General features: G+C 38.6%; 1 protein-coding gene across 5 annotated transcripts in view; it reads left to right on the top strand.

Annotated features, from left to right (window-relative positions):
• Positions 1-27,196, top strand: part of Sgcd (sarcoglycan delta) — a 952,204-nt gene that overhangs the window by 524,725 nt on the left and 400,283 nt on the right. Inside the window, exon 1 of one of the 5 annotated variants that reach the window (XM_036196811.1) lies at positions 22,318-22,535. The exons of the other annotated variants lie outside the window; for them this stretch is intronic. The gene's annotated coding sequence lies outside the window, so the exon portion shown is untranslated. Of the gene's footprint in view, positions 1-22,317; positions 22,536-27,196 lie in introns of those variants that run through there. 5 annotated transcript variants of the gene reach the window in all.

Genomic DNA, 27,196 nt, shown 5'->3' with positions numbered 1-27,196 from the left:
CCAACATTTGTCTCAAGTCATTTTGACTCCTTGCTTTTGCAGGCTGGCCTTGTTGGTTGCACCTTTTGACCCTGCCCCCTCTTCCTTTACATTGGTTTTTATACTATAGAAATGATAAAATATAGAAATAAGCATTTGCTTCTGCAATCTCCTAGTGAAGGATTGGGCAAATTATTGATATGAGGTATGTTAGTTGATAAGCTTACAATGATTAAAATGAGATTCCGTATTAGCTTGGTTTATTTCTTCGGCAGTGGGATTTTCTAAAATTATGTTCTGTACTGTGGCCTCATGGGGCTGTAGAACTCGGTATGGATAGCTCCAGGAACTTAATAATAGCAAAAGGTCTCTGAACATACAATATACAAAAAATAATTCAAAATCAAAATGCACAATGAATCCAAGGTATTTCTGGCAGTGTCTACCCATGTTTCATTGTGTGTCTCACTGCAGGTTTGTTCTGAGCACTCAACATGTGCATTTTGTGGCATCACACCATACCACACCAATGAATACTGCCTGACACACCTCAGCTCAGATTCAAGACTTTTGTTTATTATGAACTTAAATGTTTTATTGTACACAAGTTTTCTGCTCTTACAGAAATTTGATGTTTTAATTACAGAAAACACTCCTAATATTTTTTCATTATCATTCTCAGAATGTAACTGTCAATTTAATATTTTTGGGTTATTGCAGAGATCCATATCAGCATGCAATTTGCTTTTATCTTTAATAAGTGACTAATTCTATGTCTAACAGGGAATTGGAATTGTTTTGAAGTTAGTTCCTGTATGATTTATTATCGGTAAATGCCTGTCTACATACTTTACATGCCTATGTATCTGAGATCATGTAAAATTTTCTCATGCCAAAGGGAGTTACTAGTGGGAAAAGTTTAAGAAGCCTTGCTATAAAACATTAGTCATGAAGAATATTCTGTTAATGGTAACACTCCCAGGCATATATCTAAAGGACTTCATATCTTACTATGGAGATATTTACACATGATGTTTATCACTGTTCTCCTCATGCTAACAAAGAAATGAAAACAGCCTAGATGTTCATCAACTGATGAATGAATAAAGAAAACATGATACACATACACAATAGAGTTTTATTCCAAGGTGAGGAAAAATGAAATTTGTGGAAAAATGGATGGATTGAGGATAGTAGAGTATTTAGTAGGGTGACTCAAATTCAAAATCACATGTTCTCACTCCTATGTTGTTCTCAGTCTGTATTGACATAAATGTAGGCAGAGCCTAAAAAACAAGAAAAGAAGCCAAAGGAGGGCATAGATAGATAATGAGGAAGGATGGGCATAGGGCAAAGAGACATGTGAGAGAGGAAAAGACACAGATCAGGATGGGGAGGGAGATTACCAGAGGCATTAGTGGTAACAGGAGGAGAAGATAGAAGAGGGGTAAGGAGATTTACTTAAACGCACATCGTTGAAAGTATCAATATCATGTCTAGTATCTTATATCCCAATTTAGAGTAAAAATATTTAAGTCTGCTCCTAGAATCTTGGGAAACAATGTGTTTCTAAGATAAGGGCAGTGTGGCACTACAGCTTGCCTTAGTGATGTTTGATATGCCATAGCCATTGTCTATCCTATCTATCCTATCCTGAGTGATCCCTCAGCCTGGCAACCCCTAATCAACTCTGCTTCTATCTTAGTTGTTCGAGCTTTCACTTACAGGAGAAATCTTTCAGTGGCTAACTTTGGGTCTGACTTATTTAATTTAAGGCACTGTTTTCTGGGTTCTGTTTTACCCATTAAGTGTACATTTAAGTGATGTTGCGTCCAGTACCCATTGACTAATGATTCTCCTACTTCCCCTGGTTCTGATAACCACTTTTCTAATTTCTGTTTCCATGATTTTGACTATGTAGCATATTATATGAGTGGCTTTATATGTATTTGTGACTGCCTCATTTCAATTATCCAAATATCTTACAGTTCTCCCATAGTGCAGTCTACTTCAACATTTCTGTGAATCAATTACTACAGTTTCTTATCCACTTACATTTTGATACACACTGGATCATTTCCACATTTTTGTTGCTGTAAACACTGTGAACATTAGCATACAGTTACTTCCTTGAGACTCTGTTTTCACTTAACCATTAAGCACACACTCTGAAAGAGAATTGCTGGAGCAAGTCATAATTCCTTGTTTTAATTTTAAAGGAACAGCCATGCTTTCTTCCACAGTGGATGCACCATTTTATATTCCCATCAGCAGAGTACAAAGAATACAAATTAGGTACTAATTGTACATCCTCACCAATACTTGTCTTTTATAATCACCCTCCTAGGAGCTAAGGCAACTTCTTGTCATTTTGATTTGACTTTCTCCTCTAATCATTAGAGATGCTTAGCAGCTTTTCAAACATGATCGCTGGCCATTTGTGTATCTTCTTTGGAGGAGTGTTTATTGGAGTGTTTTGCATTCTTTAAAAATCTTCTGACTTGATTTTATTGCATTTTGGGTGTTCTGTATACATTCTATCTATATTACCAAGAATTGTGGAGTTTCAGTCCTTACGTTTAAGCCTCTAAGACACCTGGGATTAATTTTTTTATGGTATTCAGAAAAAAAAAAAAAAGAGTTATGTTTCAATCTTTTACATGTGGATGCCCAGTTTTCCCAGAACCATCTGTTGGAAAGCTGTATTTCCCACTTGAAGATTATTTGGCATATATACAAGGAGGGTTTTTGTGGCTTCTCCCATAATCCATGTTTTTAGATGCCTGTATTCATGGCAATATTGTTTTTATTATTTTGGTTTGGCTATAAGCCTTAAAAATCAGAAGATATGAAGTCTCAGTTTCATTATTTGTTAGGATGGTTTTCTCTCTTCAAGATCCTTTGAGGTTCCATAATAATTATGAATGATTTTTCTTATTTAATGAGAAATAAGTCTTTGAAACTTTGGTAGAGATGGTACTAAATTTGCAATGGGGACCAACCCTTATTGGTTGAATACCTCTTTGTACAACCCTTCTTTGTGTGTGGTGGACAAACCATATTCAAGGCAAAGCTTTTGTTACTCAAGTCCCCTATTTCCTTGCTTATGGATAGTCCTGTTTCTGGTTACTATTGACAGTAGGTTATTTAAATTCTCAACTATTATAGTTACCAATTTCTTCAATCCTGTCCATTTTTTTAATATATTTTCAAGAGCTATCTTTAGTACATACATTTTTGGTTGCTGTAACATGTATCAAAACTTGTATTAATTTATAATGTTATTTGTCTGATGTATTTTTTAATTAATTAATTCCATTTTTCTGATGTTAATATAACCTTCCTCTTTCCTGGTTTCTATTGACATGAGACCTTGTTTTAAGGGGTTTTTTAGACATATTTATTTTATTTAATGTCTACAAATGTTTTGTCTACATGTATGTATTTATACTATATGCATGGTTTTTGCCACAAGGTCACTATGGAGTATTAGATTCCTAGGAGCTGAAGTTACAAATATTTGTAGGCTACCATGTGGGTGCTGGGAATTGAACCTGGGTCCTCTGTAAGAGCAAAGGGGCTTTAATTATTGAGCCATCTCCCCAGCCTGTGACCTCATTTTAAATTATTTTACTTTATATATATTGGGATCTTTCAATCTAGAGTAATTATCTTATTTATAGGATCACTGGATAATGGTTTCTAAATCTATTAAACCTCGATCATTTGATTGGGGAAGTTAAGCCACTTATATTTAAAGTAATTGCTTGAAAGGGATGACTGACCAGTTTTTTTTTTTTCAGTTTGTTTTCCATTGCTTTATAGCATCTTTGTCTTTCATTTCTGAGTTATTGTGATCCTTTGAGATTAGTTGGTGTTATGTAGTAAAGTGCTCTGATTCCTCCCTTGTTTCCATTGGTGTGTATTCCTTTCCTGCTTATTTGTCTTGGGGATTCTATTTATAATGTCAAGTTATAGCTTTCAGATTTTTAATTTATTTTACTTTAAAAATTTGTTTATAAAACATATGGCTCTTACTTGCCACTTTTGAAATTTTCTTAGTTGACAGTGCTTAAACTTTTAGTGTTTTATCCTTTGTGATTCAAAATTAATAATGTAGAAAACAAACAAACAAGTCTTTAACTAACTTGGGATGCAGTGTATAATCTCCTGCTCCTTGGTATCTGAAGTTTACACTAAGAAATCTTGTGGTGATTTTAGGAAGATCCTTGGTTCCTGGGTCTGTGGTGGGTTACCTTTGTATTACTGCCCTAAATCTCTCAGTTCTTGCCTATACCATTCTGACAATGGTGTGTCTCCATTGTGTCATGGGGCTTACCTGGGAACCCATTGAGCTTTTGGATGTTTATATTCTAGTTTTTCGTGAAAAATGTGGTGGTTGGCATTTACTGTTTTTAGATGACCTCTCTTTCTCTTTCTTTTTATGCTTTCCTTCTGGAGTGAGTGTATTCATCTGCTTGCTGGTGTTCCAAGGCCCCTGAGCCTCTTTTCACTTGTCTCCAATCTTTTCTTTTTCTCCCCTGGTCCTCAAAAGTGATACTTTCTATTATTGTGTTTTATCAAATGAGTTGACCCTTTCTTCTGCCTGCTTAAATCTGTTGTTGAATCCCTCAAATGAATGTTTCATTTCAACTATTATGTTTTTAAGTTCCACAGTTTCATGTTAGTTTATTTTTAAATCATCTATGTTTAGTGGTTCTTGTTTTTTTTTTTTTTTTGTACATATTTTGTTAACCTTGTCTGTTAACCTTTTAAAATTACCCAAATTTTTAAATTCAGTTTTTAAAGCCTTTGCCCAATAGACCTGTCATCAGATATTTGTTTAAAATGATATCTTGTTCATTGACTTATTCTTTGGAATGGGCTAAGATTCCCTGTTTGATTGTGAATCTTATAGTTATTCCATTGAAAACTAGATGTTTCAATCACATGTAACTCTGAAAACTGGATTGTTCCTCTTCCCGGTACAATGAGGTTTTCATTGAAATAGTTGTTTTAGTTTGCTCCTTTTTTTATTATAGTGGGATATTATGAACTAAGGATTAGCCTCAAGTATCAATGTAAGGACATTTTGGAAACCCACAGTTCCCATTGCACATGTATAGTAACTTTTCTTTCCTCTTTGTGTGTACAGTTGCTGTTGAATGCTATAATCTTCAGTTCCTGTATCTTACAAGAAGTAAAGAATTAAGAAGAGTGTTGGGGATTTGGCCCTGGGTTCAATCCTCAGCTCAAAAACAAACAAACAAACAAAAACAAAAAACAAAGAACAAAAAAACTAGAATTGAGAAGAAACACTGGTTCTGTAAGTCCCTTGGAGGTGACATTAGAGTCGGGGCTTGAAACATTGGAGCAGGTGCAGCAGCTGCTGTTGCCTCTCTGAGATCAGAAGTAGTCAGATACAGTTCTTTGACATCAGGAAGTCAGGATCCCTTTCACCATCCTTAGATTTTGCAAGCTGGTACAAAAACACATACGAGCTAGCTCCATACCAAGGCACCAGTGATTTTGTGGGATGGCTGTCTGCTATTGTATCATGAACTAAAACTGACTGAATTTAAGAATGGTTTATTATCTGGCTCTTCTCTTGTTACTTAGAAGCTTTTTATAACTATAAAATATTTACATTAGACATAGTCTGTCAGTAAAACCAAAATTTAGCTAGGAAAAAAGTTTTCTAGTGTTTCCTACTCCATCAACTTTCCAGGTTGCTGTCTGTAGTTACTCATTAAAAATTGTGGATTGATAAGTAGATTTTGTGAGAACATATGTTTCAAACACCGTGCAATCAAGCATTAAAATTGGGAAAGTGACAATGTTGTATTGCTTCTGAAAATTCTGTTTTATAGCAAGTGACCCAAACACAGTAAACTCATAGGACGTTAATCATTAGTAATTCTGTGTGCATTTGGGTCTTTCAATGAATAAGTTTTCAATTTTATATGTAAAAGTGTTTGACTGCATGTGTATCTGTGCACCATGTGCATGCCTGGTGCCTGTGGAGGCCAGAAGAGAACATTAGATCTCCTGGAACTTGAGTTACAGATGTTGTGAGACACCATATGAGTGCTTGGATCAGAACCCAGGTCCTCTGAAAGAGCAGCAACTGTTCTAAAGCATGGGACAATCTCTGTAGCCCCTGAATTAAGAGCTCCTTTAAGTAAACAGGAGACAAAAAAAAAATGTGAGCAGCTAGAGAAGAAAATGCCAAGAGAAAAGTCCCATTTTGACTTACAGGTAAGATGGAGCAGAAAGAGGAACTGAGGAACTTCCATTAGGGGGACAGAATTAGCAAAAGCCCCAAGGAATTTGCAAACTGAATGTGTTAGATCAACCCAGGGTTGTAAAGGGAAGACTTGAGTGAGTTGGTGTCTTAATTACTTAGTGCTGTACTGGCTATAAAACGTTTTTTCTAAGAAGTGTTTTCCTTTCTCCATAGCTCTGACACCTGCTACCTTCCTCTCCCTGCTTGAGACTAGCTTCCCTGTGGTGCTAAAGTCTGGCACTTCATATGAGTTTTCTTGAGGCTAGATCCATAAGCAACACCACCAAAGACTTGTTGTCATTGTATGGCAGTGTGGTTGTTGAGCACAAGCAGAAAGCAGTTTAATCTTGTCTCCTATTGACTATGGTTCTGTATGTTTTCAATGTATCTAAATTTTCTCTGTATTACATGGAATAGAGATCCAATTATTTCTAAAAATATAATGTAAATATGTAGGAGCAATTATTTTCTAAAGGATCATGAAATGGAAAAATATGTTCCTTATAATAACAGATTATAGAATTTTAAAATAGAGAATCCTATGGTGACCTTAAAATATGACCCAGTTGTATGTGTTCTTTAGATAGATAGATAGATAGATAGATAGATACATACATAGATAGATACATACATACATACATACATACATACATACATACATAGGTACATAGGTACATAGGTACATAGATAGATACATAGATGGATAGCTGCACAGGAGAGAGAAGCTATGTAGCCATTTTATGCAGGACAATGTGCTCCCCTACTCCTCACAACAAAAATCTCTTCTCTTTTGTTTCTATATCTGAGCTGACTGATTTAAGCAACAGTCAGTGTTTTTGCTTTACAGAAAGTTGGAAAACACTGTTCTAAAGTGGAGACAGCTCTTACCTATCAGAACTGACTGATTGTGTCTCTGCCTAACTCCATGTTTGGTGATTTCTTGAAATTAGTAAGTAGTACACCTAAGAGTTGTAATGGCCCATCTTGGTTGTCAACTTGACACAACTAGTCAGAAGGAATCTCAAATAAAGAATTTCTTCTATCAGATTTACCTGTGGACATGTTGTGGTTGGGTGACATTTTCTTGATTGCTGACTGATGGCGGGCCCAGCTCTCTGTGAACCTGGGATGTATAAGAAAGTTGTATGAACACAGACCTAGGAGCAAGGCTGTAAGCATGCCCCTGCGTGGTGTCTGCTTCAAGCTCTGACCTTGAGTTCCTTCTTTGGCTTCACTCAGTGGTGGACTATATATGATGGACCATATAACCCATGAGATGAAGTATACCCATTCCTCTCCAAATTGCTCTTGCTCATGGTGCTTATTACAGCAACAGAAAGGCAAATACCAACAGGGGTTTTAATTGCTTTATGTCTGTAGAGACAGGTACTTATTCTGATTTCCTCTGGGTGTGACAAGGGTCCAAATCCTCACTACACTTTCAGGACTGCTCCAGGGGTATGTAGTATTTTCCTAGAATTGCATTCATCCTTTTATACATGTAAGTTGACTAATTGCATGTTGGCCACAGGTCTGGGAAGTTAGAATTCTGACCCTAATTTTCAATTGTAGGGAAGTAATCACTTGTCCTCTCATACATGTTCCTAGACACATAGATAGAGCTGGCATTGGCCAGTTTTGTGATATCCAGTGAATCATTTGCCTTGTTTGAACATGAATATCTTTGTTTCAGATACCTGCAGAAAGACAACCCTTAAGTACCATATGGGGATGTTGAAACCAAGTGAAACCTTGCCTGTGCAAATGCATTTTATAGATTATAAAGTGCTATTAAAATTCCATTAGGCCATTACTTATATAAAATATTAAATCATGACACCACTCTACTTCAATTTTATATTCATTAATAGGAGTGAGAAGCCATCTCACATAGCAATTAAAGATACAGATTGTGTTATCAGCTAGGCCAGAGTTGAATAGGATGCTTGTCTTTTATCTACTATTCCAATATGTAGTTTGGGCTATTGGTTTAACCTCTCTGTACCTCAGTTTCCTCACACAGAAACAGAGAGAAGTCCAATGCTCAAATCATAAGGTTTTTGTAAAGATTACATAACACAAGAATAATACCTAACATGACAGGAGGTGAAGAGTTAGCTGGAGAAAATTAATTGGAATTATTATCACTGTCTTATTCATCATCACTAAGAGAACAACCCCAGTAAGAGAACTGTATAGTTCCATTTTCCTCACAGATTTGGCTGGAACAACTAATGTATGTTTTTAATGCATGTAATTTTATTGGATTTGCTCTGGACATATATAAAGTACACTCTGGTTTCTGAGATCCCCCCCCCCACACACACATCTTCTCTAATCTTCCTGTCTCCTATACTGCCCATATCCTAGAATTTCCTTTCAAAGTTTCATAGTCTTTTGTTTTTGTTTTTTTTTTCTAACCAGTATCATCCGTGGTGATGGGCTTTGAGCTCTCCATTCATGCCTGTTGGATGCCTCAGTGGGTATACAACTGAGAACAATGACTGGCCCTCCTCCAGAATCCTTCTGTAGATAATAATTCTCAAGAAGGGAAATTACCATGTGACACCCTCCTGGATTTGTGATTGACTGTTGATAGTCCCAGTCATGTGTAGAACTATTCCAGCAGCCACAGTGCCATGCCCAGGAGATTGCAGTTCACAGCCCCTCTCCCTATCTCCCAGCTCTTAAAGTCTTTCCTCCCTGTCTTTCTTAATGATCCCTGATCCTTCAATAGGGTGATAGAAATGTCTTGCTTAGCTTTAGCACTGAACTCTCACCAATCAATTCCCTGAGCATCCTTTTTTTTTTTAAAAAAAAGTTATTTATTTATTATGTATACAGAAGAGGGCACCAGATCTCATTACAGATGGTTGTGAGCCACCATGTGGTTGCTGGAAATTAAGCTCAGGACCTCTGGAAGAGCAGTCGGTGCACTTATCTTCTGAGCCATCTCTCAAGCCCCCCATATTTTTTTTTTAAATCAAGCAATTTCATTTGACTACAAAAAAACCTGGACAGTTATTTTCTCCCACCATGAAATGATTTTGATTTTTCTGACATTTTCCCCATCTCATTTCCTCTGAGCAGTGTGTCCTCAATCCACTCACAGTAGCCTACCTTACCTTCTGGAGGGCATGCCTGGAAGCCTGAATAATACAGAACTCCATTTACACTGTACTCTTTCCTACTTAGGTATATATTGATAAAGTTTAATATACAAATAGGAACACAAAAATGTTCACAACAACAAAATATAATGAAAAATATACTGCAATAAACCCAAGTGCTATGAAATTTCATCCTACTTCTCAGAACTACATGCAACATATGACCTTAATACAACTTATTTCTAGAAGAATTTTCATTTAATATTTTGGTGTATAGTTGACCATAAGGAAAGGAAATTACTAAAGCAAAACCAGAGATGGTGGTGGAGGTTTATGCTTTACATATAACTTTGATACTCTTCCCTCTTTCTTTCCTCCTTCTCTCTCCTTCTTTTATAACTCAAAAGTTTGTAGACTAGCCTTATGTCCATTTATCAAATAATTACTGGTAACTGGTTCATGATATTTGAATTCTCACATTAGAAAAATGTGAAATGTATCTTGATTCTTTGACAACATTTCTCTTCCATCATAGAAGAGCCAAAGGTAATAAAAAAAAGATGTATAATCCTTTCTTTGAGAATTTCATAATGCTTGGAGTGGATTTAATAATACTTCCCATCTACTTCTTTTCTTTTAACTCCTTCCAGATCTCTCCATATCTCCCTTCCAACTTCATGTCATTTTTAAAATTAACCAACTAAGTCCAAACCTCGACATCTCCATACATGTAGATATGGGGCATCTACTGGAACATGATCCACCTACCAGAGACCACAGCTTTAGAGAAAATTGGCTTCCCTTCCTCTAGCAAAACTGTGAAGTATAGCTCTTAGTCCTTCTCAGAGAAGCTTCTTTGTATGTTAATACAGACTTGCAACCTGTCAAAATGTATACTGTGAAGTACTCGACCATAAATAAGATGTCCTTTCATACCACCTCTTCTCAAGGACCAGAGAACATTGTAGAAATAGTGTCAATAGACTGTAAGAGCCAGAGTTTGAACAGGACTGGTTGACATGGCAGTCTCTTCTGGACATAGCAGGACCATTGCATTCATCAATGCACAGCTCTGGTTACTTACACAAAACTTGTACAGGAACAATGCAATCAATGTTCAAGCATTGAGGGAGGAAGGCTTGTGAACCTCTACCCTAGCTATATAAGAAGATACTAAAAGGCACCCCAATCTCTTACTCCTTTCTAACATCACTCCATTCTTCCCACTCTTATTTTCTAGAACTGGTTGACTTCAGTAGTATTTGTAAGATTTAATAACAAAAATGTTATGATCATAAAAGCTATTTACTTATTTTAGCATATATTAGTAACATTAGGAAAGTTTACATATTTTCATTTTAGGACCAATGAGTAAATACAAGTGTAACTTATTAGTTTTGATTTGCCAAAATTACTTCTCTTCCAAATGACATAAAACCCACACTGAAGACAATATTCTGTCATTGCAGTAAATGTTACACTAAGGAAGAAACATACGTGCTTGGACATAATCCACTCATTTGTCAGTAGTTCAAGAATTTAGCTAGGAAGATTATAGCTCTTGCACTGATTATAACTGTTCACACAGAGGAAGGCTCATGAACCAAAGACAGGAGTGAAGAGCCAGAGTGGCCAACTCTATTGGTAGTTTCTGACTGGTAATTAAGCCCCTCTGAGTTTCAGTGTTTGGTCTCAAAATATTTTTATGGCTTAGAAACTGGAAAACTAGTGTTTCCAGACAAAAATCTAGATTTCCATCTATTTCTATCAGGTTCATGATCTATGAATGGAGCTGGAGAGAGATGACTCGTGGTTAAGAGAACCCTGAGTTAGGTTCCTGGCACACACCCATGTTGGGCAGCTCACAGCTTCCTGTAACTTTACTTCCAGGGAATCCTAACCTCTCTTCTGGTTAACTGTATTTATATGTTCCCCACCCCTCTCCACACACACACAGATATATACATCATCTAAAGTGTAAAATCATGTGGGAAGGTTTAGAGAGAGGAAAGGGAAGACAGAAATGGTATAATTCTATTATAATCTCAAAATCAAAAGAAAAAAATTAAAATGAAATAAAATCTTTAAAAAATGATGAATTTCACACATTTCAATAACTGAAATAAATCAACAGAAAAATAAGACTTTATGATGTGAGTTATATGGAATTCAAATGTAGGTGTTTATAGATAAAATTACATCAGAACAAGGCATGCTGTTCATTTATGTTTTCTTTCCAGGTGCTTAAATCTGTAATAGTTGAATGTGGTGATTATGAGAGAGATTGCACAGTCTGGAAGCCTAACATATCCATTATCTGGTTTGTACAGAAAATTGTGCCAACCCTTGAGTTGGCCCCATATGAGACTTTGGAAAGCCAGATGATGTAATTAACATATCTAGCACACACTGGGCATTGACTAACCATTGGCTGCTGTGGTTATATGTAAATATTATGTTGATAAAGAAAGGCTCCATGTCTCCAATTTTAGTTACAAATTATAAGATCTAGTAAAGCCAAATTTTCTGAAAAACAAAATTCAAGGATCTGAGAACAGTTGTGGGAAATGATATTTGAGGGGTGAAATGCTCTGAATATTTGGAGCTAAAGATGTGTTTTACATGACATGCCTAGGATGATGCATTATGCTTCCTGAAAGTGAAGCTTTGATCTGTTAAGCTGGCTGCTATAGTCTTGCTATTGTCCCTTATTAAATAAAAATGGCAATGATAGTTTTATTGTTTGTATTACCAATATAAACACCAAATTTACTATTAGAATGCCCCATTAATATAACTCATCTTGTCCTAGGCACATACTGTTCCTTTTGGCTTCTGTGAAAATATGTATAAAATACAACCAAGACCATGGCATCCTGAATTTCTCCTACTGAGCACTGAGGCATTTTTTTTTCTTTCATTTTATAAACCTTGATTTACATTTCCTGAAGTCCCAAGGAATTGTAACTGTGGCCACTGAACTAGTGGCAAGGCATTTCAAGTGCCCTAGAGTTACATGCAACATAGCCCTTGGGAACAAAACAGATTTAGTCAACAGGATAAAATGAATTAAGCAGAAGCAAGTGGTTAGTCTGGAAGAAGATCACTGAATGGTTGAGCTTTAAGGATTTGATATTCAAGGCATCTATGCTATATTAATTAAGAAGGTGGTTTGAGTTTTCGGTTGTCTGAGATCTAGTTAACAAAGACAAGATTAGTGTTACATGGATGTTACACTGGTTGGTAAAGATGTCATTAGACAGAACATAAATCAAGTAAAACAAAGTAAATAAAAATTTAACATCAACTTATTTGAATTAATATTAACTACTCTATAAACACTCTTTTATATTGAACTCTGTATCCAATGGAACTCTCACTATGGACATCACTTCTTGGGTAAATTCCAGCTCCCTCTTTTCTTCTTCTATCATATAACAATTACAATAGTGTCTACTCTGCTACTGTGACACACTACCTGAGGTACTTAAGGTAAAATCAGGAAAGGTTTCTTTGCTGAGTTTTTGTGATTTAGTTTCTTGCTTTTAATACAGAGTCTTGCTTTATTACCTAGTCTAGTATTGAATTCATGAGGTCAGGCTATCCTTCTGCTTCATCTTTTAAAGGGTTGAAGATACACACTGCCTCACCTGGCTTGGCCTGTGGTTTTGGTTCATTATTCATTGCCCCCATGGTTTGGGTATGTGGTGATATCATGGTAAGAGTCCAAAGTAAAAGATGAGGCTACTTATTTCAAGGCAGCCAGCAAGCACAAGAGAAACAAAGACAAAAAAAAAAAAAAAAAGGAAGCTGGCATCCCAGAATCCCCTTTGAGGTCACCAATGACCTAACTTCCTTCCATTAGGCCCTACATCTTAAAGATTCTGCCACCATTAGATGGCACTATCAGATGGGGATCAAGACTAACTCATGAGTCTTTAAGTGGTGTTTATTCAAACCATCTCATTTGTCTATCCATTCATGTATTGATAGATACTAGGTTTTCATATCTGGACTGTAGTGAATGATATTTTGAAGAACATGGGTGTTCATGTGTCTCTTGAAAGGCCTGACTTGATTTTCTTTAGATGTATACACAGATCTGGGAGTGTTGGATATTGTGTAATTCCTTTGGCTGTCCTACACAATGACTGCATCAGTCTACATCCCCATCAAGTGCACAGGCTTCCCTTGGTACCCCAATGTGATCTTTTGTCTTTTTTGCTGACTGCCTTTCTTGTAGGTGGAAGGTAGAAGCTCATTGTGATTTTTAGTTGTGCTTCCCTGGGGGTTAGTGATGTGGCACATGTTTTAATGTTTCTGTTGGTCATTTGTTTGTCTACTTTAGACACACTTCTGTTCTAGTCATTTTTATTTGGGATTGTTTGGGAGCATTCTTATCAAACAGTATAAATTCCCTAAATATTTTTCATTTTTGCTCCTTGTTGGTTATAAAGTTCCTACCCAGGGTGGTTATAAAAACAAAACAACAACAAAAACAAAAACGGTAGTGCAGATCAGAAAAGAAGAAAGTTATCTCTGTGAATGTAATGGTTGTATAAGATAGAAAGTCCCAAAGGCACCTTGAAGAAACTGAACATATTCATTAGTTTCAGAATACAAAATCAATACAGAAAACTCAATTACAGTTTTACAAATGCACAATGAGCTACCTAAAAAGGAAGGAAAAAAAGAAAAGAAAGGAAGAAGGAAATTCCCATCTCTAATTGTGTCAAAAAGAACAGAATCTTCAGAATAAACAAATGGAAACAGACACAAGATTTGTACACTGAAAACTGTAAGCCATTGATTTAAACAAGGTTAAGACAACATGAACATGTAAGAAAGATGCCCTGTGTTCACAGGCTAGAAAAAAAAAATAACATTGTTAAAGTATCCATATTCTCCATCAAAACTACAATGTCCTTTTCCATTGAAATAGTAAAGAGTCTTAAAATTTGTTTGAAACCAGAAAAGATTGCAAATAACTAATCTGCACATGTGCATGTGTGAATGTGGAGATGAGCTATTGATATCTGCTGTCTTGCTTGCTTTTGAGACAGAGTCTCTCACTCATCCCAGATCTCTCCAACTAAGCTGTGCTGGCTGGCCAGCAAACCCCAAGGATCTATCTCCCTGTACCAATCAAGCACTGGAATTCCAGGTGTGTACCCTAACATGTGGGTGCTGGAAAATTGAACTCAAGTTCTCATGCTTGCAAGGAGGTACTTAACCCACTCCTAGCTCCCATATCATAATCTTCAGCAAGAGGAACAAAGCTGAGGGCATCAAATGTACAGACTTTAAATTATATCACAAAATTATTGAAACCAAACGAGGATGGTACAACAGACCCATAGACCATGGAACAGAATAGAGGGCCAGAAATAAATCTACAAGAAAGAAAATCAACTAACAAAGGTATCATGGCTTCACAATAGGGAAAGAATAGCTGGTTCAATACAATTGTTGGGAAAGCCATACTATCCAAAGAAAAATGAAAAAATTTGAACAGTTCATTCATAGTATGAGACCAATATTGGGTAAAAAGCCAAGCCTTAAAAAGATGACTCATGGACCAGAGAGATGGCTGAGTGGGTAAAGTGTTTGCTGAATAAAAGTGTTTAGAGACAAAGACACAGGAAGTGATGCAAATCCCAGATGAGTGATTCTGGCCATCTGGATCCAATTAGTTTTAAGGAGTGACTCTTTGAAGTGGCACTGAATATCATCTTATGGAAGAAGTAAACTGCATTGCATACTTCTAAATAACATAGCTGCAGCAATTAATTCAAGCTTCTAAATGTAACCTCTAAAATAAATCATATGATTAAATTGTAATAATTAAGCCCTTGGGAAATTAAGAGTGAATGTTACCAAAGCATACTTATATTATAAACACATGTAAATATCAACTAATGAGATAGCTCAAAAAATAGACCATATTATAATGTCACATGAGGACTGCCAGTCCACTTTACTGATGATGATGGGTCAGGATGAAAATGTCTAAGTTACACACACATCTTATTAAGAAGGCAGTGACCCCAGTGCTGTATACATGCCTGCAAATGGTATATTTCTGTTCTTTTCTATGGCTGAATAAAACCCTGTAGTTAGAGTTTTCCTGCCTGGCCCAGTCAGGACAAATCTTTCTTACCGCCAGTCCCACAGTCGCTCAGACCCAACCAAGAAAGCACATAGAAACTTACATTGTTTAGAAACTGTATGGCTGAGGCAGGCTTCTTGTTATCTACTTCTTCTATCGTAAATTAACCCATTTCTGTTAGTCTATACTTTGCCACATGGCTTGTGGCTTACCAGTGTCTTTACATGTTGCTTTTCATGGCGGCGGCTGGCGGTGTCTCCCCCAGCCTTCTACTTCCCAGAATTCTCTTCTCTCTTGTCCCGCCTTATACTTCCTGCCTGGCCACTGGCCAATCAGAACTTTATTTACACAGAGCGATATCGACAGCAAAACCCCATTTCTTTGATTGTTTATCTGTGGATGGGCACCTAGACTGATGCCATAATCCAACTACTGTGAATGACATGCAATAAGCATGGCTATGCAGGTAAATATTTTTTGAGAGGGTAGTAATAAAGTTTTGTCAAATATCAAACCGAAAGAAATTCTGTAGTCAGCCACTTGTGAGATTTAAGTTTTCTTAATTTTTGAAAAGTTCCTCTCTTTTCAAATAGACTATGAAATGATGCTATTTTCATTGCCAGTTTTGTACATTATTAAGGAATTTGTTGACATTTATGCAACAACTATTTAATCTTAGATTCCTTGTGAATTATGAGTTTGCCCAGTGTCGTCTCTGTCATGGATTTAGTGACCATGGTGCTTTGAAATACACCATGATATTTTTCTTTCTAGATCTGGGTTACTTCATTCACTGTATTATTTTCTAGTTCTACCCATTTACCTGCAAATTTCATGATTTTTTGTTTAAAGCTAAACAGAATTCCATTGTGCATTTGTACCACATTTTCATTGCCCATTCACCAGTTAAAGGGCTGGTTGATATGTCAGCATGGATGGGAGAAATGTCACAAGGTCCCACCCTCAATGAAGAGCTACAGGCAATAAAAAGCTGCTGGGAGAAAAGAACCAGTGTTCTCTAGGGATGAGCATCCTGATAGATTATCCACTCCCAAGCAATCAGCTTTAAACCCAAACAAATATGGTGCAACACCACATGGACTCAGCATGTTGTATTTGTGTGTGTGTGTGTGTGTGTGTGTGTGTGTGTGTGTGTACACAAGAAGAGCTCATTAATTTGGAAGGAAGTCGGGAACATGAGAGGAGTTTGGGAGGAAGAGAGAAGGTTAGAAGTGATGTAGATTCAGCACTCATGTATGAAATTCTTTAATAAATGTGAAGATGCCAGGCAGTGGTGGCTAAATGCCTTTAATCCTAGCACTTGGGAGGCAGAGGCACATGAATCTCTATGAGTTTGAGACCAGCCTGGTCTAAAGAGCAAATTCCAGGATAACTAGGGCTGTTACACAGAGAAAAGACTTCTCTCAAAAAAACCCTAAAAATGCAAAGAAATCTTACTTTTTAAATATTTTTAGTTTACAATGGCTAGAATTTGGAGCAAGGTGTGTGTGTGTGTGTGTGTGTGTGTGCGTGTGTGTGTGTGTGTGTGTGTGTGTGTGTGTGTGTGTGTACACGTGCACTTATTGGGGGTGCATTTGCCTATGCAGGGGCCAGAGGTTAAAATGTTGGAATATCTTCCTCAATCATTTCTCTATTTTTTGAGGTAGGGTCTTGTTGATCGAAGCTCAGTCAGTAGAGTATGAGACTCTTAATCTCAGGGTTATGGGTTAGTACTCTACGTTGGGTGCCAGATGTTGCTTAAATCCTAAATGGTCTTATAATAAAAACCTGGAGCCAGATATCAGGGTGAAAGCTGAAAGATCAGAGAAGCAGAGCAAGCCACAGCCACCACCTCTTACCTCACTAACTCCTCAGCCTGAAAGACCATGTTCCTGTCTCTTCCTGCCTTATATTCTTTTCTCTGCCCAGTCATGTCACTTCCTGCCTCAACCTTCCTAGTGCTGGGATTAAAAGTGTGTACCAACACTTCCTGTCTCTGTTTTTCTTTTAGACTGGATTAATCTCATGTAGCCTAGTGTGGCCTTGAACTCACAGAAATTCCGACAGTTCTTTGCCAATGCCTCCTGAGTAATAGGATTAAAGGTATATGCCACCACTGCCTGGCCTCTTATGTTTAATCTATTGGCTGTCTTTGCCCTCTAATCTTCAGGCTAACTTTATTTCTTAAGATAAGATTAAATAAACACAGGATCTCTTACTGAATCTTACCAACTCAACACTTCAACTAAATGCCTGGCCAGGATCCACCTGCCTCCACCTCCCTCTCCCACTCCTGTAAGTACTGGGGTTACAGGTATACACAGCAAGACCTGCTTTTACATGGGTAGTGGGATCCAAACTCAGGTCCTCCAGCTTGCATAACAAGCACTCTAGTCACTGAGCCAATCCCCCGATCCAAGAGTTAGGTCTCTGAGGCTTTGCTCTTTGTTAATATACTTGGTATTTATGTGGTTTATATTTCATTTGGAATTCCTGCACTCAACAGTTGGGTTTTGTTCCAAGCCATACTGATATTGTAAAAATAGAGACAAGGCATGTTATGGATTTTTCAAACATGGCTCTTTCTCATTTCTGGCTATTGTGGAGTCTGGACCATTTTTATTGATCAATAAATTTTATTTCCAAATAAAAATGTAGTATTTCAAGAGTTTACTTTCAGTAAGCTATAACATTAGGAGAAATTATGGACCAACAAGAAATTACAAAGAATTGACCAGGGTTTTATAGTGAAAAGGAAAAAAAAAAAAAACATGTATGGGGCTGACTGTTCAACTATAGCAGCATTTTCTCCATGCTGTTAAATTAATTGCTTTTAGAAAGGTGTTTGAATTCACCCACACATCAATTCCTTCTCAAGGTAAGTAAGGACTGATCTTGAGAAGCCTTCCCTGTGTCCCATGTGCAGATGTGGATTTTAAAAACTGGAAGTAACTTTAGCTTAGACAGTATGGCTTGCCAATAGAGATATTCTCACAATGTGTTGGTCATTCATTTGTCACTGAGCCATAAGTAGGCCAAAATTCTTTCACAAAAGTTTCTCTTCAAAGCCAATTGGTTACTTTGCCTTTGGCCATTGGAAAGTGGCCCTGTATTTGCCCTGTTGGTTCTGAGGATCCAAACATGGTGTGACTCCTCACTGGGTACTGCTTGTAAAATAAGCCTTCAAATGAAAGAGGGCATCAGGCTACTCTCTCAATAATTTGCTACTCATTTAATTAAGTTAAATTCAAGTGTCTTGGCTTGAACATGATAAATTATTTTTCCATCTTTTGTCTAAATATTACCTCATACTATTCCAAGAGGACTTTCTGTGGGAAAGATGTTAACATATGCTGTTATTCTCTTAGAGCTTTCTTAGATTGATTATCACTTTATTTTTTATTGCTTTTCTGTTTTGGTGTGTGTGTATATGTGCATGCATGCATGCGTTTGTGTGTGTGTGTGTGTGTGTGTGTGTGTGTGTGTGTGTGTGTGTGTGTGATGGAGTATATGGGTGCAGAATCTATAGGAGAATGTTATTCATTGGTCTGCTCTATCATTCTCTCTTACTTGAGACAGGGTTTCTACCTCAACCTGAAGCTAGGTTGGCTGCTAACAAGCCCCAGAGATCAGCCTATCCAACTCCAAGCAGTAGGGTAACGGACACAATGAGACCATGCCTGATTTTTTACATGGGCTGTAGGGATTTGAACTCAGTACCCCATGCTTCTACAGGAAGAGCACTTACCCACTAATCCATTTCCCCAGACCTTGTCTAGCACTTTAGTGCACCTTCTATTTTTCTCAATCCTTGCTAATTCTACTCAACCTGCATGGAACCGATAGAGCTGACTCTTTTCCCTTAGCCTGCCAATGTACCATGTGAAACAAATATATGGCCAATATGATGACCCCATCCTTGCAGTCAGAGACATGTTTGGCAGTACTCATGTAGATCAAGATGGACCTGGTGGAGTAGATCCCCTTTTGGGAAAAGATCTTGGATTTTTCTCAGTGAGAGGGAGGCAGCTGGGAATGTCTTGCTCCCCAGTAGAGAGAAGAAAGCTGACACTACAGCCAAGAGAAGCCTAGGGGAAGAGAAGGAAGAGTCTAGATAGCGTCCTACTTGCTCTTGTCATGCTTCCAGGACTGCATGCGGACTTACTGTAGTTGATTTAGTACATTGTCCCTCTGTTTCTTTTGGCTAATTTGAATGACTTTTCCCTGCTGCAATCAAAGGCAATTCAAGAACTGACTGATGAAAAGTTGTAAGAGAAGGAGACTGGGGAATGAGCTCTACCATCCTTTGCAAACCAAACACTAGGATTAAACACTAGCTGCCCTTAGGTTATTTGAGCATTTACTGGGTGTCATACTGGGTGCCCCTACTCTGTACATAAAATCCAACACAGAAAAATTAAGGAAATAAAATGTTGTGAGTTTGTTTTCCCAGTGAGCTATTCTGTCTTTAATAATTTAAACATTTTTAAATCACTCAAAATTAAGAAGTACTTGAACTACATCTTTTATTTTCTCAGAGGAGGCTGAATGTGGCTTCATTAAGTACTGGGTGCCACCGCTTCTAAGACAAAGGCAATAGAAACCCACAAATAGATGTCTAATTCTTTAAGATTTGTAGCAGCTGTTTTCTCTTAATGATTTCTCTCTCAGTATGGGGATTTCATGTTGCTGCTGATCCTTGGGGATGGAGCTGTTTCTGAACATGGGCATTGCAACTGTCAATGACCTTCTCTTTATAGAACTACTCTTCTGGGCTCTCAGTGCTGACGGAACATCTAATTCTCTGAATGGCACTTGGCTTGCCTCATGTGACTCACAGTGGATTTGATTCCACTGTTTGCCTTTCCTAGGAGTTAACCGGGAAGAAAGACTCCAGAGTTCTGTTTGGGAATAAATGAAGGATAGCCATATGGCTGGTTTATTGCTCCAACTAGACTTTGGGGTAGTTTCCGTTGTTTGAGTTGATATGTCTTTATTAGACAGCAGAAAATATCTAGGGACACAATTCTGATAAAAGAAAGGGTCTGGGTTTTGCTCCACTAAAACAACAAAGAAACTGAAATGATTTTAAAGCACTGTTATATATGCATCATACAGCTTACCTAAATAGATCCAGTAACAATTTCTACAAAGTAGATTTAAATATTACTTTCAATTCACATTCGAAGAAACCAAGGCCCATAAAGATTAAACAAGTTGTCCAGAGCCTTCAGTGGGCACAGCTAGTTAGAGGAGAGGGAAGGTTATGCTCAGATCTAATTGAAGGCTGCTTCCCTGAAAGCTGGGTGATATCACCTGCCCAGAATATACCACAGTAGAGATAGCACACAGAACAGAGCCCCAGAAGGCCTTCCCAAGCGTGAACTGTGGCATTAACTGTCTTTGCAACTCCGGATGAATCATCTCATCTCCCTAGGCTTGGGTTTCTCTATGTAAGATGAAGGTTGGAGACTATTTGTATTGGACAGTCTCTAAGTTCTCTGGCTCTATAATTACTGTAGGATGACCTCAGATGTATGGGTGTGTCTGACCACAAATGCCTGAATACACACACACACACACACACACACACACACACACAAATGCTTGCTCAAATGCCCACAGTACATCCCAAGGCAAAAACTTAATTATGCTCAAAGGCTCCACCATAATTAGATGCTAAGACCTGACCCCCAGTGAATGCTAATATTTACAGCAGCCCCCTCTGGAACGTAAAAATAGTTTTAAAATTTGGCAAGAAAATGGGGAGACAAAAACAAGTGAAAGAAGGAGGGAAGGAAAGAAAGAGAAAGAAAATGTTGCTAATGCATGTGATTTAAATGTTAATGTGGAGAAGAAGAGGAAGAAGAAACAAAGAAAAAAAAACAAACAAAAACCTCACACCAAATGCTCTTTAACTTGTTTTCTGGAACATTAACTTGAAAACTTTACTTTAGCTTATTTTATATATAGGTAGCTTCCATTTGGAGGCTTGTGTGTTTTGAGATTTTTTTTTTTCCTCCTGTTTTATGGTAGGAAAGAGAAAAATGTCAAATGTAGATCACAAAACGCAGCAAGAGGCACCCAGAACATCCCGAGGGAGTGCCGCCTAGGAAAACGAAACTTGCAGCTGCACTGTTGTAGGTAGGATGCATTCTGGTCCCAGATTCTTCCTCTTTCCTGTCACCTTAACACAGTTGTCACAGCATGTAAAATGTTACAGTCAGTGCTATGTTACCTGCACAGCTTTAGAGCAAAAAGTATCCCAAATGTCTGAGAAAAATAATTGTATCATTTTTAGTTGCAGCAGAAATGCATCAAGAGTCAGGTGGGAAGGACAACTTGGAAAAAAGAAGTGGAAACGCTAAAAATATTGCTTCCCCCAGCAACTGAAATTTTAAGAAAAAGTTAGGAAGGGCCAGTGAGTGAGATGGAGTTAGAATTTATATCTCTCAGCTGCAGTCAATTTATCAAGACCAGGGGAAATAGAGTGCAGGGGCCTAACCCGGGCAGTGGGGGATTCCACGTGGAACAGGCAAGGTACAGAGACAGCGTGGAACTGGAAGAAGGAAAAAAAAAAAAAGTCTTGTCTATTGCATCTAGTACCCAGAGCAAAGCTTGTGTGGAGAACGGCTGGGAAATCCAAGTCCTTTCCAGAAGCAGCCTTCTTTCTGTGAGTGTGAGCCCAGCAGACGCCATGAGCGTTGTAGCAAGGAAGCAAGGCTGTGTTTGACACACGTGTTTCCCATTGATATCTGGAGACAGCCCAGTAGCTGGGCTTGACAACCCCGGATCGAAGTAGAGGCAGAGTAGAGTTTCAAAGCAGGCAGCGAAAGAACGGGAATGCTGTTCAGGAAATTCTTCAGGCATGGGCAGGGACTTGGCTGCAGTTGTGCGGCTGGAAAATCTGACTGAGGCAGCTTCTGAGCGCAGGCAGGGCCTGCTCACATGGGCGGGCTGAGTGGCCGCCTCCACCAGAGCCTCTCAGCTTTCCCCAGGACCACGGCAAGCACGGGGACTCTCATCCGACACTCTGTGAAGCAGAGGAGAGGTAGGGGACCTTGCAGTTCTTGCCTTTCCAGTCTAGCTTCCTGAGCCCTGTCTGGGGTTTGTTTACAAACACGGGGATGTGGGGTGTGTGTCTGTTGGGGGTGGGTGGGTGGGGGTGGTCGCGTGTGTATGTGTTAATTAACATATTTCGGCCCCATCACCTCTGCAGAGGGAGTGGGTGGTTCTCCGCTTTGTTTGCCCCCCAATGGCCCTGGAGGTCTGAGTTTCAAAGTGCCCAGGCACTTTTGAAAGTTAGATCTCCACAGCGAGCCCCACAGGGAAAGGAAGAGTGTGGACTCCTCCTGTTGTCCCTCTGTCACAGCGGCCTGAAAGTTTCCCTTTCTGCTTCACCGGACACTTCATTGACTGCAGAGATAATCTCTCATGAAAATGTTCCCGTTCTTAATGCTTCAAGAGTTTTAAGAGGGGGTGTTCCAAGCAGGAGACAGTTCTCTGTTTTTGGAGGGAATCAGAGTTTGAAGTTTTTATTTTGGAACACTTTTTTTTTTTTTTTTTTTTTTTTTTTTTGTAGGAACAGATGTGTGGGTAAGGAGGGTTCCTGGTGTCTTTTATTTTCATATGTGATTTTGACTTTCTTATGTGAGATTTGAACAGCAGTAATATATTTACCTAAAATAGGCTGTTCTACTTTGGAAAGCAATTCCCCTTTCACTCAGTGGCAGAAATAACCTGCAATTTAATACATACTTCTAATATAGATAATAGTCATAGTACAAAACACTAATTTACTTTAAAAAATCGTTGTTAAAAATAGAGAAAATTGTGTGAGTGTTTTATCGACCACTTCTTTTTATTTTCACCTATCTGAAAATAGTGCATTAAAAACATTGAATAAATTTTAGCAGGAGGGAACCTCGGCTTTTCCTCTTCAATTTAAGTTCCTTTTCACACATATGTACTATATTGTAATACATGTAATAGCCCTCCTAGGACTTTGATATTACTCCTTTCTGTGTTCGTATTTAGAAGAGAAGCCCCACAGTGCCACTGTCTTTAAGTTTAAGTCTGGACTAAAGCCCATCCATCCTGCTGTAGGGCTCCATCCTGCACAGTCCATGGCAGTAGGGGTGCTCCCCAGAGGGGACTTGAGCAAGAGCCTGCCTGGAGAAAATAGATGAAGGGGTGGAGCCCTTGCACACTAGGTTCTTAGCAAAGAACCACTAGACGTCATGGGTACTTCTCCTCGAAAAATGGGATGAGTTTAATTCAGAGTCCTGAACCCCCTGATAGGCAGGCAGCTTGTTAGTACTCAATGAGGTGGGGGCTGAATGAAGGGCAGATGCTGGCATGCCTCACTCTCCATCCTAAGATGGGTAGGCAGAAGGTCATTCTGGTAGTAACATTTTCAGATTGTCAGCTAGTGCTTTCTTTCCCCGTAGTTTTGTTGTTGGAGGATAGAATTTGTATATGACTGACAGCTGGCTTGCTCAGTCTTGAGGGATGGCTTACACATGTTTTCCTTGTTAACCTCATCTCTGTGTCAGGAGGGGTAGAGTTGGATGGGGTAGGGCAGGGTGGGGCAGCTTAAGGAATTTCAGGAGTCCCTACTGTCAAGGGAGGGCAGTTAGTAGTCAAGATGGACCGTGGCTCTCTTTTCTAATGCCCAGGCAGATTGGTGCTCATGAGAAATACAGCCAAGCACCCATGGCCAGTAACCGAGGCAGAGAGTGACCTGGAATGTAACCGAGGCAGAGAGTGACCTGGAATGCCACCCCCCTCTAAATTTAGTTCGTGTCAAGCTTTCTGCAGAAAGAGGCGTGACATAGCAACTCCAGGTCGCAGGATTGTGCAGAGCAGTGCCCAAACTGGGAAGGAACTGTGGTTTACCTTTTCAAAAGAGGGAAACTCAAGTTCTCTTGACATTTGAAAGGGGTGTAAGGAGGAAGAGGACAGAGAAGAAGGCTGGGCAGAGGTGAATCCTGTGAGAACTGGGCTGGGCAAAAAGAGCTTGGAGCATGCAGGGAGGAGATCTCTGCATAGGAAATTAGCACACTTATTAGAATCCTTCAGACACCGCTATGCTTGGTTTCCCATGCAGGTAAATCATGGCCCCAGTGCACTAGGCTAGTTTACCTTCCTCACAAGGGGAGACCTTATGGTCAGCCTGCCTTGCGGTGCCTTCTGGAAGTAATCAGAAAGCACATTTTGTAAGAATAGCATTACCCAGAGGGCTCACATTTCCTAAGCAGGAGAGAACAGGCTCTTGGGGGCTTATTTTAGCCCATATTTGTTCCTTGCAGAGCTATTCCTGCAGAAGCATTGAGTGAAGGGACCAGGTGGACATGAGCAAGTGACTACTGAGATGAAGCTATTCCAGGCTCTGCTAGACCTACTTTATTAAAACAAAGTTTTGAAAGAGAAGACTATGCTATGCATGCTTTTTTAAGGGGGAAAATGTTCTTTTTTTCTGCAGAGATACAGGACTGATAGAAGATTGTGATATAGATAAAGGATAGCTAGAAGACAGATTACAAAGACATGAAGAGTAATGTGGAGAGAAATGGAATAGAAAATAGATTATAATATAGATAGGTAGGCAAATAGACATAGAAATAGATTATAAGATAGATAGATAGATTAGATATACACAGAGAGAAATGATAAGTGGGTATGTAGATTGCTACAGAAACACACAGAGATGGAGAGAGGGGATAGGCGATTGATAGAAGAGATTCATGATAGATAGAAGTTAACACCAATAGAAGATTAATAGGGAGAGGTAAGAAGATAGAATGGATAGGTAATAAAATAGAATATGCAGGTAGATTATCAACAGAGATATATAAGAGAGATGGGTAGAGAGATGGTAGGTAAGTAGGTTGGTAGCTAGATTTGGAGAAGGAAATGATAAGTGGATGGTAGAATAGATAGAAGATAGATATGTAGAAGGAATAGTTAAGGAGATGAGTAGTTAGAACTGATAGATAATTAGTGACTGATAGGATGATGGACAGATAAATGATAGATGCTAGACAGACAAATAGTAATTGATATATTTATTATAGAAATAAGCTCACAACACTATGAAAGCCAAGAACTCCCATGGCGTTAATCTGCTGCTGGATCCCTAGGAAATGGAGTGATATCATTCAGAGCAGGAAGTCCAAAGGCAGTATAACTGACCGTCTGAGACCTAGAGTTTATTGAAACAAGAGGGTGTTCTAATAGGGGCAGTACTGATCTAGGCTTGAGAATCCAAGGGCCCAAACCAGGGAGTTGTATGCCAGCAGAAGACATTCCTGAGAGATGTTGTTCCTGACAGATCTGGCTTTCTAGAATTCCTGTAGGCTTCTGGAATGGCTGTTAAACACTCTAGTCTGGTGGAGCCCAGATGCATCAATTGTTTTATATACACTGGGATTTTGCAGGAGGTTTCATTGGAAAAGGAAGTTTGAAAGCAAGGTCAGTGAAGGTTGCATTTGGCCACCAGTCCTTCAAACCCTGATAATAGTAATCTAAGTCTTAAAAGATTTGTTTTCAAACATATAGTTGTAGATCAGACTTAGACAGCCAGGACGTTGGCAGGGATAATTGGCTCCCATACTTCCACATAGGCTTTATATCCTCTGTTTCTTTCTAAGTGTCATGCACAAGCCAGGAAAGCAGTAATAGAGCATGAAGGGGAATTATTTGTCCTCCCAACTCCTTAAATCAGGAAGAAATGTCTTTCATCATATAATGGCCATGATGCCTCAAAGTGCGCAAACAGAGCTGAGTCAAACGCTTGCTGGTCAGGCACTGGCCCCATGGAGTAATGTTTCAAGGACTGCCTTTGGCCAATCTTTAACTCTCTGAGACTTGAATAGAAATCATAAGTTGAAGTGAAGGGCTTTTATTAATTAATTAACTTTAGCATTGATGCAAATCAGAATATTGTCAGCATCTAAAAGTAGGAAATCTGTCAGTTAAGTCACAGATAGTGATGACCATAAGTTCCTGACATTCAAAGAAGAAGAACCAAACACATCTGAACTCTTCCTCAAGTGAACCATTTATTCTGTTATAAATTCTGTTGTAAAGACATAAGCCCTAAGACCACAGAACGGATCACTTGCCTAAGAAGCACGGACAATACTGTGCACAGAGACAACACTTCTCGATTCTTCATATCAAGTATGGGTTGTGAGTGTTCTTTATGTGGTCTGACTAAATAATGATGCTTAGTAACACTTTAGAAGCAATATTAGACAGATGAACAGTATAAAGGGATCTTAGTAATAGAAGACTCCTCAGAAGCCACCAACTTCCTTACTTTTCAAAAACTACTGAGTCAGAATTGAAAGTTGGAGCATTCTGAGTTCTGAAAGTTCTCCCCCTTGGAATCTATTCAAGCCAAGTCAAACTACAGGTCAAGAACAGGGCTTGTGAAATCCTGTTTTGACTTTTGCCTACTGCAGGGGAGTACTAGTATGGTTTTGGTCACAAATGTCAGAAAGATGTGACACAATGTCTTGAGTGATAGTTTTACTCACTCTACCCTGAGGCTGTTTGGGTGCTGTTGTCCCTCTCAAGAATCATCAAAATGAGCCCACTGTACTTCTGTGAACTCTGGGGCACATTGTCTTCCTCATGGCCTCTGAAGCCAGATATGAAGGTGATGGTGGAACTTGGCATAGAAGTGTGTTTTGGAAGTGGAACAAA

Source organism: Onychomys torridus, chromosome 8 (assembly GCF_903995425.1).
Source record: "Onychomys torridus chromosome 8, mOncTor1.1, whole genome shotgun sequence".
In the NCBI taxonomy this organism is placed as follows: Eukaryota; Metazoa; Chordata; class Mammalia; order Rodentia; family Cricetidae; genus Onychomys; species Onychomys torridus.
This window is presented reverse-complemented; position numbering and strand designations above follow the sequence as displayed.